At 35.4% G+C, this 16,472-nt stretch overlaps 1 pseudogene; it reads left to right on the top strand.

Annotated features, from left to right (window-relative positions):
* LOC105535667 overlaps positions 1-1,206 on the top strand; it is a 6,982-nt pseudogene extending 5,776 nt beyond the window's left edge.
* Positions 1,207-16,472: the final 15,266 nt, after the last annotated feature.

Raw genomic sequence — 16,472 nt, 5'->3', positions numbered from 1 at the left:
TGGTCAATTTTGGAATAGGTGCGATGTGGTGCTGAGAAGAATGTATATTCTGTTGATTTAGGGTGGAGAGTTCTGTAGATGTCTATTAGGTCCGCTTGGTGAAGAGTTGAGTTCAATTCCTGGATATCCTTGTTAACTTTCTGTCTTGTTGATCTGTCTAATGTTGACAGTGGGGTGTTGAAGTCTCCCATTATTATTGTATGGGAGTCTAAGTCTCTTTGTAAGTCTCTTAGGACTTGCTTTAAGATCTTCAAAGCTGTGAGACAGCTGTCAGACTCCACCCGTAGGTGGAGTCTACAGAGAGAGGCAGGCCTCCTTGAGCTGCGGTGGGCCTCACCCAGTTCGAGCTTCCTGGAGGCTTTGTTTACCTACATAAGTCTCAGCAATGGCGGGTGCCCCTCCCCCAGCCTGGCTGCCGCCTTGCAGTTAGATTGCAGACTGCTGTGCTAGCAATGCCCCTCCGTGGGCGTGGGACCCTCCGGGCCAAGTGTGGGATATAATCTCCTGGTGTGCCATTTGCTAAGACCCTTGGTAAAGCGCATATTAGGGTGGGAGTTACCCGATTTTCCAGGTGTTGTCTCAGTTTCCCTTGGCTAGGAAAAGGAATTCCCTTCCCCCTTGCACTTTCCAGGTGAGGTGATGCCTTGCCCTGCTTCACCTCTCCCTGGTCGGCCTGCACCAGCTGACCAGCACTAATTATCTGGCACTCCCCAGTGACATGAACCCAGTACCTCTGTTGAAAATGCAGAAATCACCCATCTTCTGTGTTGCTGGTGCTGGGAGCTGGAGGCTGGAGCTGTTCCAATTTGGCCATCTTGCTCCTCTATTATGTTTTTTTGCCACTGAGTATCTTAAGGTGTTTTTCTACAGACTTTTAAACAAGATGGAAATAAGGTTGATGAAAAATAAACAACAGTTCCTAAAACAAAACAAAACAATAATTGTTTTTGAAAAAGGAATGTATTTTTAGGTGGGATTGGGATGGGGGAGTAAGTGTTATGAAAGACAGAAGCATATGCCTGGCTTATAAACCTAAAATCATAGGAATCTTTGTCATAACATACAGGATATTGCAATTATTTTGTTAAAAAAGAAACCCAGAAAGTTAAGAAAATTGAACATGTTCTAAATTATAATGTCATTAACTTCTTTTTTTTCTTAAGATGTCTTAAAGAAGATGTGGAACTTGCAAACATTTTCTGGTAGTTTTGAGCAGACATAACTATTAACCTATTATAACTATTATCTATAAATATAATATATTTATAATTATGTAACTATAACCTACTATAACTATTATATATAAATGGATCATCTCATTCCTAATACTGAGCATCAAAAATGCACATATGTAATCCTTGAATGCACTTAAAGGAAATACCAGGAGGAATGCTACATCAGCCAGGTTGTATGGATTTGACTTTCTATGGAAGGTTTTGGCATGGTAAATCTTACTTTGTCCATTACGTTACCTGCTATGTGATATAAATTCTTTGCCTACTAATCACAAATCTCAAGATCTGGGTATCTGGAGCTCCCTAGAACAGGCTATATATTTTTTATTGCCATCTCGAATCAAACTGATGCCGTTTTTCATGAGAGGACTAATAAAAGTCACATTCTGTATTGAAACATCCCTGTATTTTATGGACCCATCTGATATACCCTTAATAAAGTTTTAAAACAATCTATAATAGATTTTGCAAGAACCTCAGATCTGCCAGCACTCTCATTAACAGCCCAATTTTAAGCACTACTTTAGGCATGATTATCTGCAAAATGTTAGCAGAGCTGTTTAATATTAAAAGACTAGTAGCTGAAGAGAAAGGAAGCTCAATTACTCAAAAATCCAGTTAGATTGCTATTTCGAGTAATTTAACAAATAAAATTGCATTTTGTTCTATTTTCAAAGTATGGGCTTGTATTCATTTCCTCAAATATGAAGTTCATTGAAAATGCCAATGTTTCTAAGTGATTCTGTATGAGAGAAGTTGATAAAAATAAAAATACCCCTCGTCTTGTTAAAACACAAATGTTTTACGAATGACACCTTGCTTAATAGTGTTTCCTCAGATGACTATATTCTATAAAATAGAAAAGCCAGAGCCTCTGGCCTATGTAATGTTCACAGAAAAGACAATTAGCAAAATCATCACCTGTGATTTTCTTAGATACGTCATTGTCTTTTTTCCATCGGCTTATCAGGGAGGATATCCGTTGTGTCCCAGATCTATTTACAAAGCTATTTACTTACCTAGATTTTCATGCCTTAATAAAAAATGTTAACAAATTTAAACATAAGCTAATGATCAAAAATAATAAAATAGTTACTTATGTACAGATGAAAAATTGTCTACACTATATTAAACCTTGCATGTATGTGTGTGTTAGAACTGGTATTTTAAGATACCTGGATAAATTCATAGGAAGTTATTAATAGTATTATAACCTCTGGGTCTGGGAAAATATGAGAGGGTCATTAAAAGGGAGAGACTTTTTTATTTTCAATTGTTTTTTATCTGCACTGTTTATGCTTTTTTCTTACCTTGAACATGGAATACATTTATAATAAAAACAAAATATTTTCAAAATAGCACTGTTGTGCTTCCTCAAATTTTAACATTATTTTACATCCAGTAAAAATATTCAAAGAGAAAAATTGGATAAAATATAAACTTGTTAAATTTAAAACATGCAAGAATGTTTTATTATTAGCTATGGTGAAAGAAACCCAGACTATGGTAACTAGACCACTGGCATTCACAGTAATTTTTTAAAAAATATACAGAAAGACTTCACATGCTTACTACTAGTCATCCTTCTCTACTAAACATATTAGTGGGATATTAGTTAATATTCATTCTTTGTTATATAGCTTAAACATGTAACACCAGATTGGCATTAAATTTGGCAACATTCTTAGTTTCTAGTATATAATTTAAGTCATGAAAGCCATTTTGGATCAAGTATTAGGACTTGGAATTACAAAACTGAAATGAACATTAATAATATATTCTTGTTCATTTTTATTATACCAAATCACATGTCTAACTCCTAAATGTATTCGTTCATTATGATTTCTCTAAAATTATTTTAAGTTTCCAAAGACTATTAGGCCAGAGGTAGGTTAAAGTAAGAAACATATCCTATTTGAAATTATCTGTCTCTCTCCTTCCATTGGCTGTCCTGTTTTATCCCTAATGATTATCTAATCCTTCATTAGACAAGGGGGACAAAATGAGATAAACTAACTTCCTGGGCTCCTGGGTAAAATTCAGTAAGGGACAGTTTTCCCTATAGTCTTCTTGGAAGAATTACTTACTTTACTCAAAAAGCAATGAGCTACCTTGCCTAACCAAGTAAAGTAATAATTACAGGATCTGTTTTTTCACTTTGATATATCTGTTTCCTTTTTTGGATATTACTCCCAGGCTGTTATTGCAACTGTTATTTTTCAAGCACTGGTTTATATGATATGTCCATATGCCAAGTAGGACCTGGACTTTTCAAATTATGCTTTATGCATGGCTCATTCCTGCTTGTTATAGTGATGATATCCTCTATGATTAAGCCTACAATGTCTTTTTTAAAAAATTGTTGCTCAGTTCATGCTAATTATAGTTTGCTATTTTAAATATAAGGGAGTCAAAACATTCCTTTTCAGGCTAATGAGGCATTAGACAATTTGGGGATTTATCTTTATATATAGGTTGTTATTCTTTTTCTAAAGCTAGAGAAAAGTAATTTAGAATTATTTAGGAGGATCTATCACCTGATTTATAATTTGGAACCACTTATTCCCAAGCATTGTTGTTATTATTTATTTTTAAGTAACTGAGGACATAACCCAACTTTTCTAGGAATATCCTGACTTAATGTGAGCTTTCTCTTTTTAATGAAGTCAATTTATTAAGGGTGTTACTAAGTGTACATATATAACTATATATAGATTTTATAACATTTTATATGAAGAAATTTATAAATAAAACATTGTTGATTAATGTTTCTCAAAATTTGGTTCAGGAAATATTCTTATTTTCTTTCTTTCTGGAAAGTAAATAATATGAAATATAATAATAAAAAATAATTTTAGAGATTTCATGGTGTAAAATCCTGCTTTTTACAGTGAGGTTGATAAGATGACAGGTTAAGTCTGCCTCGGCAGCTGCTTGGAGTTTCTTGGGCTGGCTAAAAATTGAAGTCTGTTCTTATCTTCGCTGAGGTTTGGAGAACTAGTCGGCAATTCCCTACTTTAGTCAAGTATCGCTAGAGAAAATTCTGGGTCTCATGGCTGGGTGGAACTTCAAGGACAGTTGCAGTGCTTCAAGTAGTATCCCTGTACACTGTTGCACAGGTGCACTTATGCCAGGATCACAGAATAGAATAATTTTAATGATATAGGAGTTAAGAAATTATTTAGGCAGATAGTGAAGGTAAGGAAGTCCTCAGTAAGGTTTTTCTTCTAATAAAAAGCAGCCCCCAAATCATTTGCTTTATAACAAAAAGCAGTCTGTAAAATAAATCTGCAGACATAGACAAGCAAAGTAGAAGCTTGCTTGAATGCTGGCAGATGTGCCAATAGGAAAGGCTACCTGGGACTAGGCATGTCCAACATGGCGGCTCCATCATCCCCTTTCCTTGTCAACCATGTGCACAGTAAGGAGCAGGCAACATGACAGCTGGCCAAGTAGAGATTTCATTTGCATAATAAAAGATTAGGGTAGGGTGGCCAGCTTCCTTGCATGCTATGTAAACATCAAACCTGGTCCAAACAATCTGTGGACCCTATGTAAATCTGACACTGCCTCCTCAAGCCTGTCTATAAAATCCTGTGTACTCTTCCTTGGGGCCGGAAGCCCCATTCAGGTACCCTTCTCTCTCCCAGGAGAGAAAGCTATTCTCCTTTCTTTTTCTTTTGACTATTCAACCTCCACTCCTAAACCCATTTCTCATGTGTCCATGTCCTTGATTCCCTTGGGTTGAAACAACAAACTTTGGAAATTTACCCCAGACAAGGACACTGCTTCAGTTACACTGATTGCCTAAACTAGGATGCTTTGGCGAATAAAGGGAGGATAAGGGAGGTGCTTAAATAATTAAAATTTTATAGTTATAAATATTGTAACAGAAAAAATTATTACATTCCATAAAACAAATATTTCTGATTTATCACTTATGATAAATGAAAACATCAGTGCAGCAAGGACATTCATAACATTCTGTCTGCCCTGTAGCAGGAATTCTCAGCTTCCCACGAATGAGGATATAATTTCCCAATTATCCACTGTCCCTGTCAACTAATGGCAAAAGGACTATTGAAGCTAATCTTCTCTAGATTTCCTGAGGACAAATTGACCATAGCTAATATGTGGGTGGTATCTCTACTTTGTGGAACTATTGGGAAGGTTGCATTGAATGGAAAAATGTATGGAAAATGCCTACTCTTCTGACACTCCTAGTGCCTCGACATTTGCTTCCTTCCATTTCTTTCTTTCTTTCTTTTTTTTTCTTTCTTTCCTTTTTTTTTTTTTTTTTTTTTGAGACAGAGTTTCGCTCTTGTTGCCCAGACTGGAGTGAAATGGCGTGATCTCCATTCACTACAACCTCCACCTCCAGGGTTCAAGCAATTCTCCTGCCTCAGCCTCCCAAGTAGCTGGGATTACAGGCATGGACCACCACGCCTGACTAATTAGTAGACACGGGTTTCTCCGTGTTGGTCAGGCTGGTCTCAAACTCCCAACCTCAGGTGATCCACCCGCCTCAGCCTCCCAAAGTGCTGGGATTACAGGCATGAGCCACCACGCTCAGCCTGCTTCCTTTCATTTCTCTTTCCATTACTCACGGCACACTCACATAAAATCTACACAAAACTCAGTCTTATTTTTATTATAGTTAGGAGTTCACACATTTGTCTTATTAGACTCAACATTCCTTGAGTACAGCATCCTTCCCATACATCTGTATACTACCTAAGGCCCAACACATTGCTGGCTCATAGAAAAAAAAAAAATTTGACTAATTGAATGTTTCTGACTCTGCCCAAGGAACAGTCTGCTTTCCAGCCCATCAGATGAGGGGAAGTCTCACTGGGCTTGTTCAGCTTGAAGGAAGTAAAGGCTCATGACTTTCTTTTTTCATAGTGCAAAGGCTATTTTCCCATCTATAATTTGATTTATTGAATAGATCTACTCACCAGGAACATGATTCACTGTGAAAAAAGAACAGTCCAAGGTTTTTTATCTACTAATATATCCATAAATAGGAATTCAGTTGAACCTATGTGGGTTTGATTCATCAGGCCCTTTATGTGAACTAAATATTACTCAAATCTCTGACTCCACCATACTGATTCAAAACATGAAGCAAAAAGATCAAGGCCAGTGTATCTGAGCCCAAGCCACGCACTTAAGTCAGCCTGCACATTATGACTAGACACGTATATATTCTTTCACAAGTTGAAATAACGATGCCATGATGTATCTTTACTTTTCAAAGAGATAATTCGTTTTTGCTGAATTTTACTCTTTTTCTGTTTTTCAGTCATTTTTCTCCCCATGTTTTTCTAGTAATGTAAATAAATTGTTAAATAACACTTCATTATTGACATAATCTACCATGTAAGGAAAGTGATACTATTCCTGCTTCTACTTATGAGGAAAAGAGGACTCAGAAAGATTAAAATTTTCTTATGATCAATAACTTATGGCACCAGAGTTTGTTTTTTACTCCAAATCTAGTACTCTTTCTACAATGACACCTACCCCATAAACGTCTTGTGCAAAGATATTTATAACCTCTCCATTGAGGAATTTACATTGAAAGTGTGTTAGCTTATATACCAGAAATGCTTTTAAAAAGTGTATGATAAAAATGTGATAAGAATTGTATGGGAGATAATTCAATTGCCCTTGCTTTATTTAATTATTATCTATTTTTTATATGCATGACCTAGATCCTAGGTTTGTTAGATATTTTTAAATATATGTTACAAACTGACTTCAACTCTGTTTACAATTTTTTAGGCTGTTTGATTGGTTTATTGGCCATGGCTGATGTTTGCAGATACTCTGAATCTGGAATCATTGAAAGGTTTTATCAGCGGTTTATTTTAACAGTGCAAGCTGTTCATCAGAGAAAATAGCACAAATACATATGAATGTTGGTCTCCAGGCGGCAAAGTGTATCCTTCCACCCAGCTTCCTAAAAGACCTACTAGGAAACTTGATGCCACCCACACGCATTTCTTAGGGGATCTGATTTAGTGTTGCAATTTTTTTCTCTAAACAGACATGGGTGAAAGCTGGTCAGTAAAAGAATTAAGGGAACCATTATATGTAGAACAGTGGATTAGAAAATATTAATATTAATCAAAGGAAAATAGAAATAACAATCGATTTTTTATTATTGATTTAAAAAAAAATTTCCTGCTCCTTGGAATCTATGTATAGATAAATCTGACTAATCCTCTTAGAGTAATATGGACTTCCTTTTTTGATGGTTTTTTGTTGTTGTTGTTATTGTTGTTGCTTCTTCATTTTCTCTGTTCTTCATATTTTTTTCTTTCCTCTGTAAAATATTGTTAAAACCATGGATCAAAATATACATTGTTAAGTGTGTCTTTTTTCCTTAAAATCTTTTTTACACTTGTAAAAGAATATATGTTTCTTATATAATATTTAGAAAATAGGTATTCTGGGGAATTATTATAATGTGAGTTCCCATATTAAACTCTTTTAATTCTGTCCAGAGATATGTTAGTGGAAAATAAAATATATTTTTTAAATTAGGTTTAAAAAACCAAACTAAAAAAATTAAGATAAAAAGAAGACTCTTTCATGTTACAAAAAAGCAACAGAAACACTGAGTTGTAAGTGGATGTGGACCGACTTAGCTAAAGTCTCAGATATTTTGGGCTCCATTTCTAGAAAGAGTCGAGGCACAAAAACTCCTAACAGAGACTTAAAGAACCCCACATATGGTAGATATGTTAGTTTGCTAGGGCTGCCAAAATAAAGGCTTAAACAACCGAAATTTATTGTTTAATCATTCTGGTGGATAGAAGCCTGAGATCAAAGTTCCAGAAGGGCCACGCTCCTCCTGAAGATGCTATGGAAGGATCTGTTCCAGGCCTCTTCCCTAGCTTCTGGTGTTGTGCTGGCAATCAATGCTGATTGTTGGCTTGCAGAAACATCACCCCAATCTCTGCCTTCATTATTATGTGGCTTTCTCCCTGTGTGGGTATCCTTCTCTTCACATGGTGTTCTTTTTCGAAGGACACCAGAATTATTAGATTAGGAACTCATTTTGCTTCCGTATGACCTAATTCTAAGTAATTAGATCTACAATGACACTTTTTCCAAATAAGGTCACCTTCTGGGATACTAGAGGTTAGAACTTCAATGTATAAGTTTGTGGAGGACACAGTTCAACCCAAAACATCAGGGTACCAGGGCAGAACTCACTGCAGGGAATTAGGGGCTAGGAAAGTAAGGCTGACTTAAGCTGCTTGTTCTATTTTACATACATTGGATGGCGAGAAGGACTCAGAACTAGGCCAACCCACCTGATTGTTCCAAGACAGTCTGTGTTAGTTCCATTTTCTGGAATGCATGCCCTCATGCAATACCTCTCCTGGACAGTCCAGATGCAGGCAGCTGCCAAACTGATAGAAGGGAGGAATGAGTTCAGAGAGAGAGCAGAGAAAAAAAAATGCTTTCGTGCAAATTGAAGTTGCCAACTAAAGAAAAACACTCAATGCCGGCTGGGCAGGGTGGCTCATGCATGTAATCCCAGCACTTTGGGAGGCCGAAGAGGGTGGATCACCCGAGGTCAGGAGTTCGACACCAGCCTGACCAACATGGTGAAACCCTGTGCCTATTAAAAATACAAAAATTAGCTGGGTGTGGTTGTGGTACCCATGATCCCAGCATGGTGGTGGATGCCTGTAATCCCAGCTACTTGGGAGGCTGAGGCAGGAGAATTGTTTGAACCCTGGAGGTGGAGGTTGCAGTGAACGGAGATCACGCCATTTCACTCCAGCCTGGGCAACAAGAGCAAAACTCTGTCTCAAAAAACAAAAAAAAACACACAAAAATGAAACCAAAAAAACAAAAAACAATGCCCAGGAAAAAAGCTTTAAAAAGAAACCCTCAACATTAGAAGATGAATTTGGTTTCATCAACAAGCAAATAATAGTAATAAATGGCTTGTAATTAACTATGGTCAAAATCATCAAAAAGACAGAAAAAGGAATATTAAAAGATTAATGAAACAAAAACTGGCAACTGTGAATCAAAAATGAGGAGGCATCACATAAAAGTGTCAAAATTGTGCATATAGGTATTTATATAGCTTAAGAAAGAATTAGCAAAAGATAATGCTGAGGATTTCATTTATAGCACACAGCCAAATTACATAGAGATAAAAAATATGGAAGAAGAGTTAAGCTACACAGATGATCTATTGAGGGGTTCCAGTATATGGGAATTAGGATTCTCAGAAACAGGAGAAATGGCAAAGAAGGAATGTTTGGAGAGAGGACAGCTAAAAATGTTTTTTTCAGAATTAGAGAAAGATATATACTTTCAGATTAGAAGTGAACATTAACTGTTGTAGAGGTAATTAAGATTAAAGTCATACCACCTCTAGTGAAACCTCAGAAAATCAGGAATAAAGAAAAAATTCTAAAATCAGCAAGGTTGAAAAGACAGAATGTCTAAAATGCCATACTTTTTTTTTTTAATGGTAGAATCTAGAAAACAAATGAAGCAATAGCTTTAAAGTGGTGAAGAATATACAGGTGATGCTCATCATTTGTGAGTTCTGTATCAAGAGACTGCAAAAAATCCAACCCCCTAAGATCAGTGGTTAAAATGTCATCCAGGAATTAAAGTATGCTTCCATTTTATGTAAGTTTGTGTTCACTGAAACAGAAAGTGATTTCTTAAAATATTAGGTACTTTATTTAATGGCACATTTTAAATCTTTCTATTCCTAATTGATCGTAATATTTTTGTTTTAATTTCCATAGGTTATTGGGGGAACAGGTAGTGTTTGGTTACACGAGTAAGTTCTTTAGTGGTGATTTTTGAGATTTTGGTGCACCCATCATCCGAGCAGTGTACACTGCACCATATTTGTAGTCTTTTATCCCTCACGCCTTTCCCATCCTTTCCCCTTGAGTCCCCAAAGTCCATTGTCATTCTTATGCCTTTGCATCCTCATAACTTAGCTCCCACTTATGAGTGAGAACATACAATGTTTGGTTTACCATTCCTGAGTTACTTCACTTAGAATAATAGTCTCCAATCTCATCCAAGTCTCTCCAGATGCCATTAATTCATTCCTTTTTATAGCCGAGTAGTATTTCATCCTATGTATATATACCACAGTTTCTTTATCCACTCGTTGATTAATGGGCATTTGGGTTGGTTCCACATTTTTGCAATTGTGAATTATGCTACTATAAATATGCATGTGCAAGTATCTTTTTCATGTAGTAACTTCTTTGATTTTTTTAAAGCCTAGAGCATCATTAATAAAACTGACACTTAGAAGAGATATTCACAAACCCAATGAAAGCATATTCTTTGTATGCTTTAATGGGGCATCACATCTTTAGCAAGGAACACACAAAAGAATAATCTATCACATGGATACTATACTAGTTTGCTTCTGCTATCTAATGTTTAGGTCATTTTGATTTAGTTTGTTTGTTTGTTTGTTTGTTTCTGTATTGTCCTATGTGTAGTAAAGAACCCATCTCTAATATTTTTTTTCATTGGCCTAGGGCAGGCCTCACCTTTCTTGGGTATTAATTGTTTAGAGATTTTTATGTACTTCAAGTTTCAGAGAAATTTTGTTAAGGAAAGGCATTTTCTGTATTCCTTTTGGACCGTATATGCCTTTTTTTGGAATGTCTTTGTATTTAGCATTAGGATTTCTGCAAAACCTGGCCAGGTGTGGTGACTCAGGCCTGTAATCTGGATCTCCTGAGGTGAGGAGGTCAAGACCAGCCTGGCCAACACGGAGAAACCGCGTCTCTACTAAAAAATGCAAAATAAAATAAAATAAAATAAAATAGCCAGGCGTGGTGGTGCATGCCTGGAATCCCAGCTACTTAGGAGGCTGAGGCAGGAGAATCACTTGAACCCGGGAGGTGGAGGTTGTGGTGAGCCGAGATCGTGCCACTGCACTCCAGCCAGGGCAACAGAGTGAGACTGGGTCTCAAAAAAAAAAAAAAATTATTCAAAACCCAGCAAAAGAGCATTTGTTTAACTGCTAACAAGAAGCAGCTGTTTTCCATGGGAGATCAATCATTATTTTCTGTATTTTTTATCCAATAACCTTATTTTCAACATATGTCATGTCCTGCTGAGGGAATGTTCAGGAGGCTTGTCATGTTAACAGAACTGGACGCAGCTTGAGTTTTGAAACAGCAGACCTTCAACTGAAAAAAGGAGTCCAATATTTCCTTCTTTAATGATTCTGCTATTATAATAATAATGGCTTTAACAGAGACAGGCAAAGTGTAGATGGAGTTCTGGTTCCTGCATAGAAATTTGTGTGTGTTAAGTGGGGATGTAGGACAGACAGAGGATTTTTAAGTTGACTGTTTCACTTCAAGCTCTTTTTTGTTGTTGCTTTGATCTTCTCCTCAGGATAATACTTTCACCTTTATCAGCTCGTCTTAGATGCCCAGTGGTCTCCACCATACCAAAAGCAGAATAAGGAAAGAATAGGTTATTGCTGGTTTAATTCTTAGTATTGCTACAAGTAAACTCTCTCAGAATTTTACTTAATTTTTATCAGCTTGTCTTTGGTAAAGAAATTTCAAATATTTTTAATTAGGAGAGAATTTGAAAGGATCCTCCTAAAACACCTTAATAATAATGAAAATAATATTAGAAGCTAACATTTATTGGCTCCTCACTATGTACTAGGCTCTTTGCTGTCAATTTTTTAAATCCTCAAACCAATCTTATGGGTTAGACACTATTACTGAGGTCCAATTTATACAGATAATAAAAGCTTGACAAGGTTAAGTAACCAGCAGCCTTAGCATCACATAAAAGAATGTTACAAATGCAAAATCTCAGACCCCACTCTTGACCTAAAAAAACAGAAACTTAGAATTAAAACAACAATCCTTTTGTTTTAATTAACCAATTGGTTTTAGTAAACCCTCCAGGTAAATTGGATACCATTAATTTTGAGAACCACTTCCAAACCTTTCCAGTAGGACTTCTCACCAGTCTTTTTTTCCTTTGTGCCAGAGGGCAGGGGTTGTGTAATGTTTGTTTCTGTGTTTGAGTGCCTAACAATGTGTCATACGTGAAAGGTGTTCAGTAAAGTGCACTGCATAGTCATGGGTGAATCTATAATGAATCATCCTATGTAGCCGTATTTAGGGATGATCTGATTATTCACTTGCCCATTTTAGCCAGGTCTGTTTTCTCCTCTCTTGGGTAGAAAGCCCTGTAATACCTTTCCAGCAAACATTAGTCTTCTGAAACACCAGGACCAATGTGCAATCATGAGATTTTTATTTGTGAATTAGAGCATTCTTTTTAAGACCTCAATCCCTCAGCAGTGCAGCTGATGTATTGTGCTTTTTTGTTTTGTTTTGTTTTTTGTTTTTTGTTTTTTTCCTGGACAAGATAGAAATGAGCAGTGGAGAATAAAAGGTAGGGTTTCTACTATGTTCTAAGGCATTCAAGGGAGTCACAAGTAAGAGTAGCTAATCAGATGAGTTTTGAACACCTAAACAAAATAAGCATCAAATTTTGAAATACTAATTTTAATCTGTGAAACTACATTATAAGGCAGATCATAATTAATAAAACAATGTGTGCAGATAGTTATTAACAATGTTGAGTGTGTTACTGTATCAAGAGCATTAGAATACGAATCAGTAGGCCAGGGCTCCAGACTGTTTCTGACCATTACTTGCCATGTGCTGATGGATGAACATCTAAGTTCTTTGAACCTGTTTCTTCATCTGTGAAATGGAGGAAATAGCCCTGCCTACCTCATACGTTTATTTATTCATTTTTTGTTAGTCACAGTGATGAAGCTTCTTTCACAAGATTATGAGCCTCATAAGTTTGTTAAGACGAACAAAAAACACAATGTATGAGTATTTCTACTGTAATACAAGTTCCTAGAAAACCTCACAGCCCTAAAAATCATTAATGAAATTTTAAAAATAAGGGCATAATACTGAAAACAAATGCAACTTTATAACCTGAGCTCTATCTAAAATGACCATACTCATAACAATACTATTGCAATTTCAAAGACAAATGAAATTCCTAATAAATCTATTCTGCAGTGAATACAGAACTTTGCCTTAAGAGAAAAAGGAGAGAGAAAGAGAGAGAGAGAGAGAGAGAGAGAAAGAGAGAGAGAAGTTGGCTTGATAAAAGGAGGTAAGGAAGGATTGAGGCCTTTGAGCTATGAAGGCAGGTCAAAGTATACAAAGTGCAATGGGTATATGCTTCCAAGAGCATGGATTTGGTTAACCCAAGTTGAGAGGAAGAATATGGAGTAAGGGAGGCATTGTACATAGTCCTAAAGTTGTGTAGTGTACATTTAGCTGCTGGCACTTGGTTGGGCAAAACACTAATATGCTAAAAAAAATTTAGATCTGAACCAATGCATTAAATTATCCTAATTCCCTCATTTACCAATATCTTATCTGCTAATTCTCCTTCCCGTAGCACTTATTTAAAAAAACAGGCTGCATTTGAAAGTGTTGTAAAGTGTGGCACAAAAGTAGGCTAGTATTATTAACATTACTTTATCCAGGTTTATAAAGAAAGGCCCAATATAACCAAAGTCATTAGTGTAATCAAGTCCTCTATGAATTTTTCATTAAATCTTTTACAATATGCAAATGGTAGTGTGCTGAGTGACTTCAGGAATATTAGTCAAACGAACTATTTGTGGTCTGTGAATTCTATTCTGAGTGATTGGGATGTATCTATGGATGCAATCAGTCAACGTCCCTGTGTTTATGAAAATTCTACAGCGATGCCAAGACAACCTTAGCATCTCCAGGAATTAGTCATTTAGAATAACTAAGCCTTCTAGAATTTTGTTTATGCACAAAGTTATTTTAATTTGGAATCTTTTCTAACTTAAAATTGTGGCAAGTAGAATAGTATATTGCAATAGTAATGCATTTTTTCTTACCATGTCCCTAGGAGTCTGGAAAGTATAAAAGGGTTTTTCCACCCATTTCTTCATCTAATCTACTCTCCTCACCTACATTTAGGCACTCCTTCCCTGGATTTTGAATCCATTTGTCTCACAAAGTGGTCGCAATGCTGCAGGGTTTGAAAGCCTAAACATCTTGAAGGGAATTTTACCAGACTTCAGTGGGGAAAGAATTTGGGAAAATATAAAAAGTGTTAGACTTTTGTGTGAAGACTAGAAAAAAATACGCCAAAATGTTAACATAGATTCTCTCCCAATAGTGACTTTTTGGGATATTTAATTTCCTTTTGAAAAAATTATTTCCTGTTGTCTCCATCTTGTAACAATAGTAATGTGTTACCTTTATAATCATAATAATATTTTAAAATGTTTATGCCTGAAGTAAGCTTGAGAACAGGGTAGGGACCAATTTCCTTAGCTTAAGAAGATTGTGTAAGCTCTAGTTTTAAAATCTTGAGATCCATCTGTCTATCTATCTACCTATAATATCTACCTGTCATCACTTGTTTAGAGGAGAAGAGTACTGTGTCACCCTTTACAGGGATATTAATGCTGATACACAATGATATATATACATTAAGTGAATTTGAGGTTTTTCATTATGGATTGGACAAGGTTATTCACACCTCTCTTTTTGAAAACAAAAATGCATGTGTATAGGGTCTGCTTAATAGTAAAAAAATAGTAGCTAATGGCCTCCAGATAATAAAGTAATTTCTTTAGATTTCATCCTGGGATTCAATCTGTAATCTGGGTCTTCTTCACTTCCCTGTTCTCTCATTGAACTCATTCACTGACATTTTTGAAAATATTAAGCAAATTTTAGAATCAGTAAGTGTTACAACAATATCAGAAAAGAATAATCTTAGTGAGCTAGAATCACCCAAGAATTTATCAGCCGAAGTCACCTTTGTCTTTCGTCTTATGAAGAGGTGGGAATAGGGGAGGTGGAAAGTAAATTAGCACTTTTTGCTGTCCCTTAATATTTCAGGGGATGCGTATATATAAAAAAAGACTTCTTATCTCTATCCCCTAGGGAGATTGTCAGGATTTTTAATACAGTATTCTAAGAGGTTTGGATACGATGCTAATGAGCTTACTGAACTGTATTCACTGTATTAAAAACTCATTTGCTTCCTCCTTTCTATGTTTAGAAATGTTTTTGAGACCAGTTGCTAGATTATTCATTTTCCTCTCATTAATGTAAAAAAGGAAGTATGTTTACGGTCCTGAACTTTGTGAGTTTGGTGTGAGGAAATAAACAGTAGCTTTTAAATATGTATGTTGCTCTTAATCAAAAGAAAATCTTTCATAAGTTGATAATAGAAAGATTCAGCACATTACTTTTGAGATGACATTTTGATAATGTATGATTTAAATGGGAAATATGTGTATTAAATTTCTGTGAAAATATTCATGAGAATATTAGAGATACATTTGGATGTGAGGATATTTAAAAGTAATAGAAAGTATTTTTCTGGGCTCAAAATATATTTCTGAACAATTAAATTTGAAAATCTCTACTATAAAAATCTCTAATATATTTTTATTAAAGGAAAGAAAATGATACCAAATGTCAAAATTTATACTCAATATATTTTAAAATAAATCTTTTATATCCTTATCCTGTAATTTCTGTACTTATACTTAACATATTATACCAAATGTTATTACTCTTGCTTAAAGAAACCTTTGAGAGAATCTTGAAGGTGTTTTATTCAGAGTTTATTAGAATTACAGGTAAAGTTTTCTTTTATACTGAGTGAAATATATGAAACAATTATTAAGCATTTGTAGCAAATCAAAATAAAGGTGATTCTAACAAAAAATGGAGCATTTTTCACCTTGTAATATAAATTAAAAATTAGATGAAATTGAGCAAGAGTATCTTTTCTTTATACAACTTTCCTCTTGGTTAAAAAAATTACAGCTTCAGTTAAAAGTGCATACAGAGTTTATGAATTTTTGAATTTCTTCTTTAAGAAAAAGCTTGTTGATCATCAGAGAAATGCAAATCAAAACTATGAGATATCATCTCACCTCAGAGAAAATGGCTCTTTTTCAAAAGACAGGCAATAACAAATGCTGGTGTAGATGTGGAGAAAAGAGAACTCTTGTACACTGTCGGTTGGGAATGTAAATTAGTAAAACCGCTATGGAAAACAGTTTGGAGGTACCTCAGAAAACTAGAAATTGAGCTACCATATGATCCAGCAGTCCTTCTGCTGAGTGTATACCCAAAAAAAGAGACA

Source organism: Mandrillus leucophaeus, unplaced genomic scaffold (assembly GCF_000951045.1).
Source record: "Mandrillus leucophaeus isolate KB7577 unplaced genomic scaffold, Mleu.le_1.0 Scaffold1493, whole genome shotgun sequence".
Classification (NCBI taxonomy): domain Eukaryota; kingdom Metazoa; phylum Chordata; class Mammalia; order Primates; family Cercopithecidae; genus Mandrillus; species Mandrillus leucophaeus.
The sequence above is the reverse complement of the archived record's forward strand: the minus strand, read 5'-3'. Positions and strand labels throughout refer to the sequence as shown.